Here is a 17083-nt window from a genome sequence, read left to right on the forward strand (position 1 = left end):
AGTACTGAGAAACTATTGTCTGAAAACAGGACCATAGTTGTGTAGGTCTGAAGTGCTGCTGCAGAGCTGGACTGGCTCCTGTGGTGTTAGGTGTGGGTAGTGATAATGAGTCTTGTGACTAGCTGTGAGGAGGGGGATCCTGGTGAAGAAGTTTATAGAGGAAAATGCCTAGAAGGATATTTTAGCTCTACCTATAACAGAAAGTCATTTTGCTTTTGAGACTATGTTAAAAAGATGTTCCTGTTAAAGGGAGTTGGGTATAAAATAGAAGGTTTTGTTGGAAAGAGATTACAGTGTTGTTTTTGACAAATATTGACAAGCCATGTTCATGCTATATGTTTATGTATTTCTTTTTTTGTGCTGTCTCTGGCAGGTGGAAAGAGAAGGAGAGAGAGAGAGAGAGAGAAGCTGAGTCATTTTTTTTTATTTTTCATTTTTTTCTTTTTTCTTTATTTTTTAGTTTATGTTTTTGCCTAAAACAGGTAGTGTACATGTGAAAATTAAGTGTCTAATCTTACCAGATATTTAGGAGATCTTATTCAGGTATATAGAGCAACTACCTCTGGGAATGTTTGGGGTTATCAAAAAGTACTAGAGAATCATCAGATAACCTGTGTAGAAGATTCTATAGGAATGAGACGTGTACTAATTGGTTCTCTGACAGAGTAGCTGATCCTTGGGTTAGACTATTAAATTACATTAAAGCAAGTACTAGTTTAGATATTTTTAAGAAGAGCCTGGACATTTATTACAGGAACAAGTGTTTTGGTATATTGGCAAGCTAGATGGGCATTAATGCCTGTGCTTGAAACATTTGCATGTGTGTATGTATTTAACCTTAATTAAGTACAGAACACAGAATGTCACATTCCCAAATACACCCTAGTAAAATGGTAGACAACTGAAATGCAGTCTGCCTAAAAATGACATTGTGAACAAAGCAACAGCATATGGAAAAGAGAATAGCACAGCTATTTTTGAGAAATTAAGATGTAATGATGTAATTGTTTCAGAAAAAAAAAATAACTACATTAATTGGGACACAACGTTAATTGGAAATTAATTATGTTACTGCCAACCTGTTGTTTTAACAGTATGGCAAAACTAAATGTAGGTAGTAATTTGTTAAACTGTTAAGCTATCAGCCTGGCAATTCCATAACTGAATTACAGTTTACTCTATGTTTTCTTTAACATAATTAGTGTTTGTCTGGATTATTACATCACTACTTAGTGCCAGCAAGTTGATATTACTTTAATGCATCAGGAGACACACATATTAGGTTTCCATGTTACACCCAGACTTCGAATGCAGTCCTTTATAATAAACTTAAAAAAATTTGTTTCTGCACAGAAATATGTTTGCATGTATGAAAATATATTTGAGCATTATTTTGAGAAAAATACAAAGTTTGCCCTTGATCCACTGCACATGATTTTTAAAGGAGCCTTGAGTTGCTCCTGTTGTTAAGAAGGATGGCTTAGATGCTGATAATGTATATATTTTTGACTAGTCTCAAACATTTTTGTTTAGGTGCTTGAGAAGGTTCTATATGTGCAAATCAAATGTATGACCTATTCAAGACTGAGGGTTTGTTAAGCCATAGTACATAGACTAACCTTGTCTGTGTGTTTATTGGTCTCTTGCACCTACAAATCAATGTTATGCAATATCGGTCCTCACAAATCCGTTATGTTGAATCATTACATGCTGTATCGGTCCTCATAGATCCATTATTTTGAATCATTATATGCCGTATCAGTTCTCATAGATCCATTATTTTGAATCATTACATGCTGTATCGGTCCTCATAGATCCGTTATTTTGAGTCATTACATGCTGTATCGGTCCTCATAGATCCGTTATTTTGAGTCATTACATGCTGTATCGGTCCTCACAGATCCGTTATTTTGAATCATTACATGCCGTATCGGTCCTCATATATCCATTATTTTGAGTTATTACTATGTAGTTTTGTTTGTAGTATGAAATGCTTTTCTTCCTATCTATTCGTCCATCCTCAAAGGATGGAATCAGGTGTTGATACCTCCTTGCCCTTCTACTGACATCGGGGTACAAGAGAAAAACAACTAGGAACCAACCAACTATGGATGGAAATAAAAATATCAAACAGCCTCAGCTAAAACAGCAAAAGAATGTTTAATGGCTAACTGCTTTTGTTAACAAGGAAATATTTTAAAAGAAATGGATTATAAATATTAAATGAGAGAGTTGGTCATACATAACGTAGAAACATATTGTAGTGACACTCCTACTTGTTATACTGACATAAGAAATAACTCAGAGGTTAGAAACTGTTTGTCAGAGTTTAGGACCAAGTACTGAGAAACTATTGTCTGAAAACTGGACCATAGTTGTGTAGGTCTGAAGTGCTGCTGCAGAGCTGGACTGGCTCCTGTGGTGTTAGGTGTGGGTAGTGATAATGAGTCTTGTGACAAGCTGTGAGGAGGGGATCCTGGTGGAGAAGTTTATAGAGGAAAATGCCTGGAAGGATATTTTAGCTCTGCCTATAACAGAAAACCATTTTGCTTTTGAGACTATGTTAAAAAGATGTTCCTGTTAAAGGGAGTTGGGTATAAAATAGAAGGTTTTGTTGGAAAGAGATTACAGTGTTGTTTTTGACAAATATTGACAAGCCATGTTCATGCTATATGTTTATGTATTTCTTTTTTTGTGCTGTCTCTGGCAGGTGGAAAGAGAAGGAGAGAGAGAGAGAGAGAGAAGCTGAGTAATTTTTTTTTTTTATTTTTCATTTTTTTCTTATTTCTTTATTTTTTAGTTTATGTTTTTGCCTAGAACAGGTAGTGTACATGTGAAAATTAAGTGCCTAATCTTACCAGACATTTAGGAGATCTTATTCAGGTATATAGAGCAACTACCTCTGGGAATGTTTGCGGTTATCAAAAAGTACTAGAGAATCATCAGATAACCTATGTAGAAGATTCTATAGGAATGAGAAGTGCACTAATTGGTTCTCTGACAGAGTAGCTGATGCTTGGGTTAGACTATTAAATTACATTAAAGCAATTCTAGTTTAGATATTTTTAAGAAGAGCCTGGACATTTATTACAGGAACAAGTGTTTTGGTATATTGGCAAGCTAGATGGGCATTAATGCCTGTGCTTGAAACATTTGCATGTGTGTATGTATTTAACCTTAATTAAGTACAGAACACAGAATGTCACATTCCCAAATACACCCTAGTAAAATGGTAGACAACTGAAATGCAGTCTGCCTAAAAATGACATTGTGAACAAAGCAACAGCATATGGAAAAGAGAATAGCACAGCTATTTTTGAGAAATTAAGATGTAATGATGTAATTGTTTCAGAAAAAAAAATAATTACATTAATTGGGACACAACGTTAATTGGAAATGAATTATGTTACTGCCAACCTGTTGTTTTAACAGTATGGCAAAACTAAATGTAGGTAGTAATTTGCTAAACTGTTAAGCTATCAGCCTGGCAATTCCATAACTGAATTACAGTTTACTCTGTGTTTTCTTTAACATAATTAGTGTTTGTCTGGATTATTACATCACTACTTAGTGCCAGCAAGTTGATATTACTTTAATGCTTCAGGAGACACACATATTAGGTTTCCATGTTACACCCAGACTTCGAATGCAGTCCTTTATAATAAACTTAAAAAAAATTGTTTCTGCACAGAAATATGTTTGCATGTATGAAAATATATTTGAGCATTATTTTGAGAAAAATACAAAGTTTGCCCTTGATCCACTGCACATGATTTTTAAAGGAGCCTTGAGTTGCTCCTGTTGTTAAGAAGGATGGCTTAGATGCTGATAATGTATATATTTTTGACTAGTCTCAAACGTTTTTGTTTAGGTGCTTGAGAAGGTTGTATATGTGCAAATCAAATGTATGACCCATTCAACACTGAGGGTTTGTAAAGCCATAGTACATAGACTAACCTTGTCTGTGTGTTTATTGGTCTCTTGCACCTACAAATCAATGTTATGCAATATCGGTCCTCACAAATCCGTTATGTTGAATCATTACATGCTGTATCGGTCCTCATAGATCCATTATTTTGAATCTTTATATGCTGTATCTGTTCTCATAGATCCATTATTTTGAATCATTACATGCTGTATCGGTCCTCATAGATCCGTTATTTTGAGTCATTACATGCTGTATCGGTACTCACAGATCCGTTATTTTGAATCATTACATGCTGTATCGGTCCTCACAGATCCGTTATTTTGAGTCATTACATGCTGTATCGGTCCTCATAGATCCGTTATTTTGAATCATTACATGCTGTATCGGTCTTCATATATCCGTTATTTTGAGTCATTAGTATGTACTTTTGTGTGTAGTATGAAATGCTTTTCTTCCTATCTATTCGTCCATCCTCATAGGATGGAATCAGGTGTTGATACCTCCTTGCCCTTCTACTGACATCGGGGTACAAGAGAAAAAGAACTAGGAACCAACCAACTATGGATGGAAATAAAAATAACTCAAACAGCCTCAGCTAAAACAGCAAAAGAATGTTTAATGGCTAACTGCTTTTGTTAATAAGGAAATATTTTAAAAGAAATGGATTATAAATATTAAATGAGAGAGTTGGTCTTACATAACGTAGAAACAGATTGTAGTGACACTTCTACTTGTTATACTGACATAAGAAATGACTCAGAGGTTAGAAACTGTTTGTCAGAGTTTAGGACCAAGTACTGAGAAACTATTGTCTGAAAACAGGACCATAGTTGTGTAGGTCTGAAGTGCTGCTGCAGAGCTGGACTGGCTCCTGTGGTGTTAGGTGTGGGTAGTGATAATGGGTCTTGTGACTAGCTGTGAGGAGGGGGATCCTGGTGAAGAAGTTTATAGAGGAAAATGCCTAGAAGGATATTTTAGCTCTACCTATAACAGAAAGTCATTTTGCTTTTGAGACTATGTTAAAAAGATGTTCCTGTTAAAGGGAGTTGGGTATAAAATAGAAGGTTTTGTTGGAAAGAGATTACAGTGTTGTTTTTGACAAATATTGACAAGCCATGTTCATGCTATATGTTTATGTATTTCTTTTTTTGTGCTGTCTCTGGCAGGTGGAAAGAGAAGGAGAGAGAGAGAGAGAGAGAGAGAGAAGCTGAGTCATTTTTTTTTTATTTTTCATTTTTTTCTTTTTTCTTTATTTTTTAGTTTATGTTTTTGCCTAGAACAGGTAGTGTACATGTGAAAATTAAGTGTCTAATCTTACCAGACATTTAGGAGATCTTATTCAGGTATATAGAGCAACTACCTCTGGGAATGTTTGGGGTTATCAAAAAGTACTAGAGAATCATCAGATAACCTGTGTAGAAGATTCTATAGGAATGAGAAGTGCACTAATTGGTTCTCTGACAGAGTAGCTGATGCTTGGGTTAGACTATTAAATTACATTAAAGCAATTCTAGTTTAGATATTTTTAAGAAGAGCCTGGACATTTATTACAGGAACAAGTGTTTTGGTATATTGGCAAGCTAGATGGGCATTAATGCCTGTGCTTGAAACATTTGCATGTGTGTATGTATTTAACCTTAATTAAGTACAGAACACAGAATGTCACATTCCCAAATACACCCTAGTAAAATGGTAGACAACTGAAATGCAGTCTGCCTAAAAATGACATTGTGAACAAAGCAACAGCATATGGAAAAGAGAAAAGCACAGCTATTTTTGAGAAATTAAGATGTAATGATGTAATTGTTTCAGAAAAAAAAATAATTACATTAATTGGGACACAACGTTAATTGGAAATGAATTATGTTACTGCCAACCTGTTGTTTTAACAGTATGGCAAAACTAAATGTAGGTAGTAATTTGCTAAACTGTTAAGCTATCAGCCTGGCAATTCCATAACTGAATTACAGTTTACTCTGTGTTTTCTTTAACATAATTAGTGTTTGTCTGGATTATTACATCACTACTTAGTGCCAGCAAGTTGATATTACTTTAATGCTTCAGGAGACACACATATTAGGTTTCCATGTTACACCCAGACTTGAATGCAGTCCTTTATAATAAACTTAAAAAAAATTGTTTCTGCACAGAAATATGTTTGCATGTATGAAAATATATTTGAGCATTATTTTGAGAAAAATACAAAGTTTGCCCTTGATCCACTGCACATGATTTTTAAAGGAGCCTTGAGTTGCTCCTGTTGTTAAGAAGGATGGCTTAGATGCTGATAATGTATATATTTTTGACTAGTCTCAAACGTTTTTGTTTAGGTGCTTGAGAAGGTTGTATATGTGCAAATCAAATGTATGACCCATTCAACACTGTGGGTTTGTAAAGCCATAGTACATAGACTAACCTTGTCTGTGTGTTTATTGGTCTCTTGCACCTACAAATCAATGTTATGCAATATCGGTCCTCACAAATCCGTTATGTTGAATCATTACATGCTGTATCGGTCCTCATAGATCCATTATTTTGAATCTTTATATGCTGTATCTGTTCTCATAGATCCATTATTTTGAATCATTACATGCTGTATCGGTCCTCATAGATCCGTTATTTTGAGTCATTACATGCTGTATCGGTCCTCACAGATCCGTTATTTTGAATCATTACATGCTGTATCGGTCCTCACAGATCCGTTATTTTGAGTCATTACATGCTGTATAGGTCCTCATAGATCCGTTATTTTGAATCATTACATGCTGTATCGGTCCTCATATATCCGTTATTTTGAGTCATTAGTATGTACTTTTGTGTGTAGTATGAAATGCTTTTCTTCCTATCTATTCGTCCATCCTCATAGGATGGAATCAGGTGTTGATACCTCCTTGCCCTTCTACTGACTTCGGGGTACAAGAGAAATACAACTAGGAACCAACCAACTATGGATGGAAATAAAAATAACTCAAACAGCCTCAGCTAAAACAGCAAAAGAATGTTTAATGGCTAACTGCTTTTGTTAATAAGGAAATATTTTAAAAGAAATGGATTATAAATATTAAATGAGAGAGTTGGTCATACATAACGTAGAAACAGATTGTAGTGACACTTCTACTTGTTATACTGACATAAGAAATGACTCAGAGGTTAGAAACTGTTTGTCAGAGTTTAGGACCAAGTACTGAGAAACTATTGTCTGAAAACAGGACCATAGTTGTGTAGGTCTGAAGTGCTGCTGCAGAGCTGGACTGGCTCCTGTGGTGTTAGGTGTGGGTAGTGATAATGGGTCTTGTGACTAGCTGTGAGGAGGGGGATCCTGGTGAAGAAGTTTATAGAGGAAAATGCCTAGAAGGATATTTTAGCTCTACCTATAACAGAAAGTCATTTTGCTTTTGAGACTATGTTAAAAGATGTTCCTGTTAAAGGGAGTTGGGTATAAAATAGAAGGTTTTGTTGGAAAGAGATTACAGTGTTGTTTTTGACAAATATTGACAAGCCATGTTCGTGCTATATGTTTATGTATTTCTTTTTTTGTGCTGTCTCTGGCAGGTGGAAAGAGAAGGAGAGAGAGAGAGAGAGAGAGAGAAGCTGAGTCATTTTTTTTTTTATTTTTCATTTTTTTTCTTTTTTCTTTATTTTTTAGTTTATGTTTTTGCCTAGAACAGGTAGTGTACATGTGAAAATTAAGTGTCTAATCTTACCAGACATTTAGGAGATCTTATTCAGGTATATAGAGCAACTACCTCTGGGAATGTTTGGGGTTATCAAAAAGTACTAGAGAATCATCAGATAACCTGTGTAGAAGATTCTATAGGAATGAGAAGTGCACTAATTGGTTCTCTGACAGAGTAGCTGATGCTTGGGTTAGACTATTAAATTACATTAAAGCAATTCTAGTTTAGATATTTTTAAGAAGAGCCTGGACATTTATTACAGGAACAAGTGTTTTGGTATATTGGCAAGCTAGATGGGCATTAATGCCTGTGCTTGAAACATTTGCATGTGTGTATGTATTTAACCTTAATTAAGTACAGAACACAGAATGTCACATTCCCAAATACACCCTAGTAAAATGGTAGACAACTGAAATGCAGTCTGCCTAAAAATGACATTGTGAACAAAGCAACAGCATATGGAAAAGAGAATAGCACAGCTATTTTTGAGAAATTAAGATGTAATGATGTAATTGTTTCAGAAAAAAAAATAATTACATTAATTGGGACACAACGTTAATTGGAAATGAATTATGTTACTGCCAACCTGTTGTTTTAACAGTATGGCAAAACTAAATGTAGGTAGTAATTTGCTAAACTGTTAAGCTATCAGCCTGGCAATTCCATAACTGAATTACAGTTTACTCTGCGTTTTCTTTAACATAATTAGTGTTTGTCTGGATTATTACATCACTACTTAGTGCCAGCAAGCTGATATTACTTTAATGCATCAGGAGACACACATATTAGGTTTCCATGTTACACCCAGACTTCGAATGCAGTCCTTTATAATAAACTTAAAAAAATTTGTTTCTGCACAGAAATATGTTTGCATGTATGAAAATATATTTGAGCATTATTTTGAGAAAAATACAAAGTTTGCCCTTGATCCACTGCACATGATTTTTAAAGGAGCCTTGAGTTGCTCCTGTTGTTAAGAAGGATGGCTTAGATGCTGATAATGTATATATTTTTGACTAGTCTCAAACGTTTTTGTTTAGGTGCTTGAGAAGGTTCTATATGTGCAAATCAAATGTATGACCCATTCAAGACTGAGGGTTTGTTAAGCCATAGTACATAGACTAACCTTGTCTGTGTGTTTATTGGTCTCTTGCACCTACAAATCAATGTTATGCAATATCGGTCCTCACAAATCCGTTATGTTGAATCATTACATGCTGTATCGGTCCTCATAGATCCATTATTTTGAATCATTATATGCTGTATCAGTTTTCATAGATCCATTATTTTGAATCATTACATGCTGTATCGGTCCTCATAGATCCGTTATTTTGAGTCATTACATGCAGTATCGGTCCTCACAGATCCGTTATTTTGAATCATTACATGCTGTATCGGTCCTCATATATCCGTTATTTTGAGTCATTACTATGTACTTTTGTGTGTAGTATGAAATGCTTTTCTTCCTATCTATTCGTCCATCCTCATAGGATGGAATCAGGTGTTGATACCTCCTTGCCCTTCTACTGACATCGGGGTACAAGAGAAAAACAACTAGGAAGCAGCCAACTATGGATGGAAATAAAAATAACTCAAACAGCCTCAGCTAAAACAGCAAAAGAATGTTTAATGGCTAACTGCTTTTGTTAACAAGGAAATATTTTAAAAGAAATGGATTATAAATATTAAATGAGAGAGTTGGTCATACATAACGTAGAAACAGATTGTAGTGACACTCCTACTTGTTATACTGACATAAGAAATAACTCAGAGGTTAGAAACTGTTTGTCAGAGTTTAGGACCAAGTACTGAGAAACTATTGTCTGAAAACTGGACCATAGTTGTGTAGGTCTGAAGTGCTGCTGCAGAGCTGGACTGGCTCCTGTGGTGTTAGGTGTGGGTAATGATAATGAGTCTTGTGACTAGCTGTGAGGAGGGGGATCCTGGTGAAGAAGTTTATAGAGGAAAATGCCTAGAAGGATATTTTAGCTCTACCTATAACAGAAAGCCATTTTTGCTTTTGAGACTATGTTAAAAAGATGTTCCTGTTAAAGGGAGTTGGGTATAAAATAGAAGGTTTTGTTGGAAAGAGATTACAGTGTTGTTTTTGACAAATATTGACAAGCCATGTTCATGCTATATGTTTATGTATTTCTTTTTTTGTGCTGTCTCTGGCAGGTGGAAAGAGAAGGAGAGAGAGAGAGAGAAGCTGAGTCATTTTTTTTTTATTTTTCATTTTTTTCTTTTTTCTTTATTTTTTAGTTTATGTTTTTGCCTAGAACAGGTAGTGTGCATGTGAAAATTAAGTGTCTAATCTTACCAGACATTTAGGAGATCTTATTCAGGTATATAGAGCAACTACCTCTGGGAATGTTTGGGGTTATAAAAACGTACTAGAGAATCATCAGATAACCTATGTAGAAGATTCTATAGGAATGAGAAGTGTACTAATTGGTTCTCTGACAGAGTGGCTGATCCTTGGGTTAGACTATTAAATTACATTAAAGCAAGTACTAGTTTAGATATTTTTAAGAAGAGCCTGGACATTTATTACAGGAACAAGTGTTTTGGTATATTGGCAATCTAGATGGGCATTAATGCCTGTGCTTGAAACATTTGCATGTGTGTATGTATTTAACCTTAATTAAGTACAGAACACAGAATCTCACATTCCCAAATACACCCTAGTAAAATGGTAGACAACTGAAATGCAGTCTGCCTAAAAATGACATTGTGAACAAAGCAACAGCATATGGAAAAGAGAATAGCACAGCTATTTTTGAGAAATTAAGATGTAATGATGTAATTGTTTCAGAAAAAAAAATAATTACATTAATTGGGACACAACGTTAATTGGAAATGAATTATGTTACTGCCAACCTGTTGTTTTAACAGTATGGCAAAACTAAATGTAGGCAGTAATTTGTTAAACTGTTAAGCTATCAGCCTGGCAATTCCATAACTGAATTACAGTTTACTCTGTGTTTTCTTTAACATAATTAGTGTTTATCTGGATTATTACATCACTACTTAGTGCCAGCAAGTTGATATTACTTTAATGCATCAGGAGACACACATATTAGGTTTCCATGTTACACCCAGACTTCGAATGCAGTCCTTTATAATAAACTTAAAAAAATTTGTTTCTGCACAGAAATATGTTTGCATGTATGAAAATATATTTGAGCATTATTTTGAGAAAAATACAAAGTTTGCCCTTGATCCACTGCACATGATTTTTAAAGGAGCCTTGAGTTGCTCCTGTTGTTAAGAAGGATGGCTTAGATGCTGATAATGTATATATTTTTGACTAGTCTCAAACGTTTTTGTTTAGGTGCTTGAGAAGGTTGTATATGTGCAAATCAAATGTATGACCCATTCAAAACTGAGGGTTTGTTAAGCCATAGTACATAGCCTAACCTTGTCTGTGTGTTTATTGGTCTCTTGCACCTACAAATCAATGTTATGCCATATCGGTCCTCACAAATCCGTTATGTTGAATCATTACATGCTGTATCGGTCCTCATAGATCCATTATTTTGAATCATTATATGCTGTATCAGTTCTCATAGATCCATTATTTTGAATCATTACATGCTGTATCGGTCCTCATAGATCCGTTATTTTGAGTCATTACATGCTGTATCGGTCCTCACAGATCCGTTATTTTGAATCATTACATGCTGTATCGGTCCTCATATATCCGTTATTTTGAGTCATTACTATGTACTTTTGTGTGTAGTATGAAATGCTTTTCTTCCTATCTATTCGTCCATCCTCATAGGATGGAATCAGGTGTTGATACCTCCTTGCCCTTCTACTGACATCGGGGTAGAAGAGAAAAACAACTAGGAACCAACCAACTATGGATGGAAATAAAAATAACTCAAACAGCCTCAGCTAAAACAGCAAAAGAATGTTTAATGGATAACTGCTTTTGTTAACAAGGAAATATTTTAAAAGAAATGGATTATAAATATTAAATGAGAGAGTTGGTCATACATAACGTAGAAACAGATTGTAGTGACACTCCTACTTGTTATACTGACATAAGAAATAACTCAGAGGTTAGAAACTGTTTGTCAGAGTTTAGGACCAAGTACTGAGAAACTATTGTCTGAAAACTGGACCATAGTTGTGTAGGTCTGAAGTGCTGCTGCAGAGCTGGACTGGCTCCTGTGGTGTTAGGTGTGGGTAGTGATAATGAGTCTTGTGACTAGCTGTGAGGAGGGGGATCCTGGTGAAGAAGTTTATAGAGGAAAATGCCTAGAAGGATATTTTAGCTCTACCTATAACAGAAAGCCATTTTGCTTTTGAGACTATGTTAAAAAGATGTTCCTGTTAAAGGGAGTTGGGTATAAAATAGAAGGTTTTGTTGGAAAGATATTACAGTGTTGTTTTTGACAAATATTGACAAGCCATGTTCATGCTATATGTTTATGTATTTCTTTTTTTGTGCTGTCTTTGGCAGGTGGAAAGAGAAGGAGAGAGAGAGAGAGAGAGAGAGAAGCTGAGTCGTTTTTTTTTTTATTTTTCATTTTTTTTTTTTTCTTTATTTTTTAGTTTATGTTTTTGCCTAGAACAGGTAGTGTACATGTGAAAATTAAGTGTCTAATCTTACCAGACACGAAGGAATATGAAATGGTAGGTGATTTAATTGGGGTTGTTGAAGTGATCTTTCATATGGTAGAAGTAGGGGCAATGAAGAAGTATTTCTTTAGTTTTTATTATGGTTGAGTATGAGCTTTTTCATTTGTGAGCTAGTTACTTAGTTATAGTACATCCACTTAGAGCTGATTTTGTAGAGTTTGCATGTAGGGTTTGATTTGTAAATAACCATGTAATAATCATATGGAATTATTGGCAGCTGTGCAAGGTCACGTGATTGTTTACAAATACAAAGAGGTGGAGGGAGTATCACTATCATGCTCATAACACACAGCTGTACCTCTCCTTCCTCAGGCTTACAATACATCTGTAACTGGATGATCAATAATCAATAGAAAGTCAATACCTCCTAGAAATTTCCTATGTCCATCCATGCCCCACTCTTAATTCTACTGTTACATTTTTCCACTTGATATCATTTAAAGTGGTCAAAATTTGAAATTTGTGTTGACAGTGTGGAATTTAAGGGTGATAAATGATGATCAGATCACTTTTAGTGACCAGGTGTCTGCCATAATCAAACCTTCATGTAGCCACCTGAGGAATGTTTCTCTAATTATATACCTTATTCCTTCAACAGAATTGCCTCTGGGTGTTCATGCATTGGTCTGTTCGTGGTTAGATTACTGTAAATGTCTTGTAACTCAGGTGACTGTACAGTGAACTCAACTGTATGCAAGTTGTGCAGTATTCTGTAGCTCAGCAACTTACTAGGATATTACAATACCATCATATTATACCATTATACCAGTAATGTGGTAATTGCACCGGTTAGCAGTCTGGTTTTAAATATATATATGTGTGTGTGTGTCTGTGTGTGTGTGTGTGTGTGTGTGTGTGTGTGTGTGTGTGTGTGTGTGTGTGTGTGTGTGTGTGTGTGTGTGTGTGTGTGTATGTGTGTGTGCGTGTCTGTGCGTGTGTGTGCGTGTGTGTGTGCATGTGTGGTGCGTGTCTGTTCATGTGTGTATATAGTTCTTATAACATTTTTATCCTGCTTTATCTTCCCTGAACAATTTTGGTACCCTTACCTTATGGAATTTCTAAGCTGGTATTACCATGCTCATACTCTTTGCACTTTTACCTTTGAACTGCTGGAGATTATGAGGATGCTTTGACTCATCTGGCAAAGTTTTCTATCTTTGGAACCACCTACCAGAATGACTGAGTTGTACTGAGACACTTGATGGTTTAAGGACATTGTTTAACTAGGCCTTTGGGGACTAAATGCCCAAGTTATTTAGTTATTATATTATCCATTGCTATTTGCTTTTCATCTAATATGTCTATTTGATGTTTATTGAATCACTTCATATGCACTTACATAAAAATGAGACTGAATTTGAGCTGATATTAGAAAAATGATAGAGGAAGGGGTAGGGTGTTATGACAATATGTTGGACTCTATATAATGGATATAATGGAAACGTGAGAACAAGCAGTATAATTAACAATGTGAGAATTATTGTTAGATGAAAACAGATGAATATGTGAATATTTTATGATTATAACAGATGGACTACAAGTGAGTGTCCATGTGATTTGTTTAAAAAAACTAATAAGGTAAAATAAACATAACAACTGTATAATGATTTCTTTGTTAAGTGAGCCTGAAATATCCTCAGGCACAGGTAAAATCAAATTGTCTCCAAACAAAAGACTATCTGTCATAATTCATGTTAATTTCAGCTTAGTATACTTTTTGAAAGCTTTCTGCATAGATTAAAAGCTTAAGGTCAAGATATCATAAAAATAATTAGCTTGGCTGGAAATACATCTGTGGTTTGTTGAACCTAAGCAATAATATTTTCTTTAAATTTGCAAACATTTGTATTTCATTCAAAACTTTGTAGGATAAGCTAACATAAATTGAACATCATCATTACAAAGTAAAAGGCTTTTTTATGAACAGCAACAGTCACTAATGCTTATCATCTTTGACAATCATAGTGCTTGAAAAATACATTAGTTGTTTTATTGTTTAAGCTGTAATATGCTCTGCTGAGTTCAGTTTTGATATGCAGATGGCATTGGATAAAACCCAAAAAGGTGGATACAATTTTGAACATAGAGGTACTGCAGAAATGAGCAATGAAGTCCTGATTATGATCCAGGAAAACAGAGTTCAAGTCTCAACTCATGCACTTGCCAGTACAGGCAGGAAAGATGGGCACACTAACTTAGATGTGGGGTACATGCTGGATGGAATTCTAACTGAGTTCTGTTGTAGTCAAGAGCTCATAGTGAAATCAATTACCAGAATTAACAAGTGCAAGGGATAGGAGGATATGTCAGTATGCTGTGAGGGTTAATAGAGCTATTGACAACTGACAAGACACAACATATATGCTGGTGTCATGTCCCATGCTTTAGGTGAAATCTTTCAAATCTCAGGCATTACATTTGAGCGTGGTAATATGATATTTCTGAGATTTTGGGGCATACGCGGTTGTAGGGTTATCAGAGAGACAACCTGGCAGAAACAATATTATTATTTAGGGTTGTACATGCAAAACAACCAGGAAAGCAGTCTGAGAACTAATCGAGCCTCGGGTGCAGAGGAGGATTAAACAAAATTCTGAACATAAGGCACATCATTCTTTTAACTTACCCTAGTTCTGAAATCTAGTTACATGCTATCATTTTTGAACAAAATGGAATATTTTTGCTGTAATTTTCTATTTTAACTGGTACTTTACTATCAAAAGAAGTATTTTATGAGTAACAGCTCAGGAACTTGGATCAAGTAGCATCTCAGGAGCTTGACAGTACATGCGGAGAGGATAGGCATTCCCATTCCAAAGCCTGTGTGTGTATGTGCGTGTGTGCTCGCGTGTGTGTGTGCATATGTGTGTGTACATGGGTGCGTGTGTGTGTGTGTGTGTGTGTGTGTGTGTGTGTGTGTGTGTGTGTGTGTGTGCGCGTGTGTGTGTGTGTGTCCGTGTGTGTGTGTGTGTGTGTGTATACACGTGTCCATGTGTGTCCATGTGTGTGTGTGTGTGTGTGTGTGTGTGTGTGTGTGCGTGTGTGTGTATGTCTGTATGTGTGTGTGTGTGTGTGTGTGTGTGTGTGTGTGTATGTGCGCGTGTGTGTGTATGTCTGTGTTTTTGTGTGTGTGTGTGCATATGTGTGTGTGTGTGTGTGTGTGTGTGTGTGTGTGTGTGTGTGCTCAGACACACCTTTATGGTTGATCACTGGTAGTGGCTGTGGACACAGGGGGAATGTTGTCCACAGACAGGGCAGGACTTCTCTGGTTGTACTCCTTCCCATGTATCAGTATGGGTGTGCACACAGACTGGGTCCTTAGGGGAAAAAAATATTGGCAGCAGTATAATGCTTCCCAAGGAAACTTTGATCTCTTCCCTGTCACAGACATAGATTGTAGCTAGTCTACAGGTGACTAAGTTTGATTTGGTAGCCCTGATGGATGAGAAGGAACCCAAGGTTCAGTAGATGGTCAGCTGCAATGAGCCAAGAAAGTGTCAAATGTTATATATATATATATATACACATATATATATATATATATATATATATATATATATATATATATATATATAAAAAATCATGAGGTTTCCCTTGGAAGACAGCATCAGCAGAACTGGTGTACATGGAAGCCTAACTTGAAAAAAAGATGCAGCTGGCATTTAGAGTAAACAATGAGCTTGCAATATGAACTCTGTTATGCACAAAAGTCTAGACAATGATTTTTTAAGAAGGAATACTTTGGGCAGGGAAGGCAAAATGTTTGGTAGTTTTGTTGTATTAAAAGACATTCTATTACCCATGTAAGGGTCCACTTATAGAGAAACTTAAAGTAGTCTTATCTGAAACTGTCATACAAACATTTAAGGATGGGTTTAGTCTTTCCCCTCCTTGGAATATGTAATAAATGCCAAGGACACAGAGTTTACTTAGTACTTTGAAATAATTAAGACTAAAGTAATACAGATGGCCAGTATCATTAACCAACCTGTATAGTTAGTTCAGCTTAAATCAGGCAAAAACTTAAGTTCATGGCATTTATTATCCTGTAGTCTTATCAACCAAAGCACAGCTTTGTGAAGTTTGACTATATAATACCTGTTTTCCATATGAATTCACTACCAGTGCATACCTGGAACCACATTGACAGAGATTCATTTCTTTTGGGAGATTTTTCCCTTCATTCTGTTTGTGCAGCCATGGAGTTGTTATATATAAGTTGTAAAAGTGTGAAGCTCAGTCCCTTGCATGAGAGGAGCACAAGGGGTTTCCCCACTTAAAAAAAAGAAAAGAATTGTATTTAACTTTTTCATTAGTTTGATTTCCAGACAGTTGTTTTCCTCATGGAACTGTAGCTCACTGACCTGTGGGGAAAGCATCCAGATATGTGCTGTAATGTTAAAAGATCTGTGAGATTTTTTTCTGAAAGGACAAGCTCTAGACTACAACAAGAAATGTAAAGTTGATACACTATAAGTAGAGTAGTTCATTAAAAGGATGAATGAGAGTAGTTACCTGACTGGAACCCAACTAACCCAGGATTGACTATTGGCTTTGGTGCTGGTGGAGCCAGGTGCAGGGGCCGGAAGGATGGACCTTGCCAGCTAGGCTTGTCTGGGAAAGAGGGAGGGAGCAGTTTCTGCCTTGACGTGATTCATTCCTTGTGATTGGATGGTGCCATAATCTTGCAGATTGTTGTTATAATAGGTTCATAGGTTCATAGGTAGGTACTAGGCTATCGGCCCAAGGGCCTACATAAGCCTAGCCAACAAGGTTCCCTGGCTTACGCCACCCAAGAAAGTCATTTTCCTGTGCCACTGTCGAGCAG

General features: G+C 35.8%; 1 protein-coding gene across 4 annotated transcripts in view; it reads right to left on the minus strand.

Annotated features, from left to right (window-relative positions):
* KCNMB2 (potassium calcium-activated channel subfamily M regulatory beta subunit 2) overlaps window positions 1-17083 on the minus strand; it is a 1871591-nt gene that overhangs the window by 550502 nt on the left and 1304006 nt on the right. The gene's annotated exons all lie outside the window — the stretch shown is intronic.

Source organism: Protopterus annectens, chromosome 4.part1 (assembly GCF_019279795.1).
Source record: "Protopterus annectens isolate FY-2018-M chromosome 4.part1, PAN1.0, whole genome shotgun sequence".
NCBI classification, from domain to species: domain Eukaryota; kingdom Metazoa; phylum Chordata; order Ceratodontiformes; family Protopteridae; genus Protopterus; species Protopterus annectens.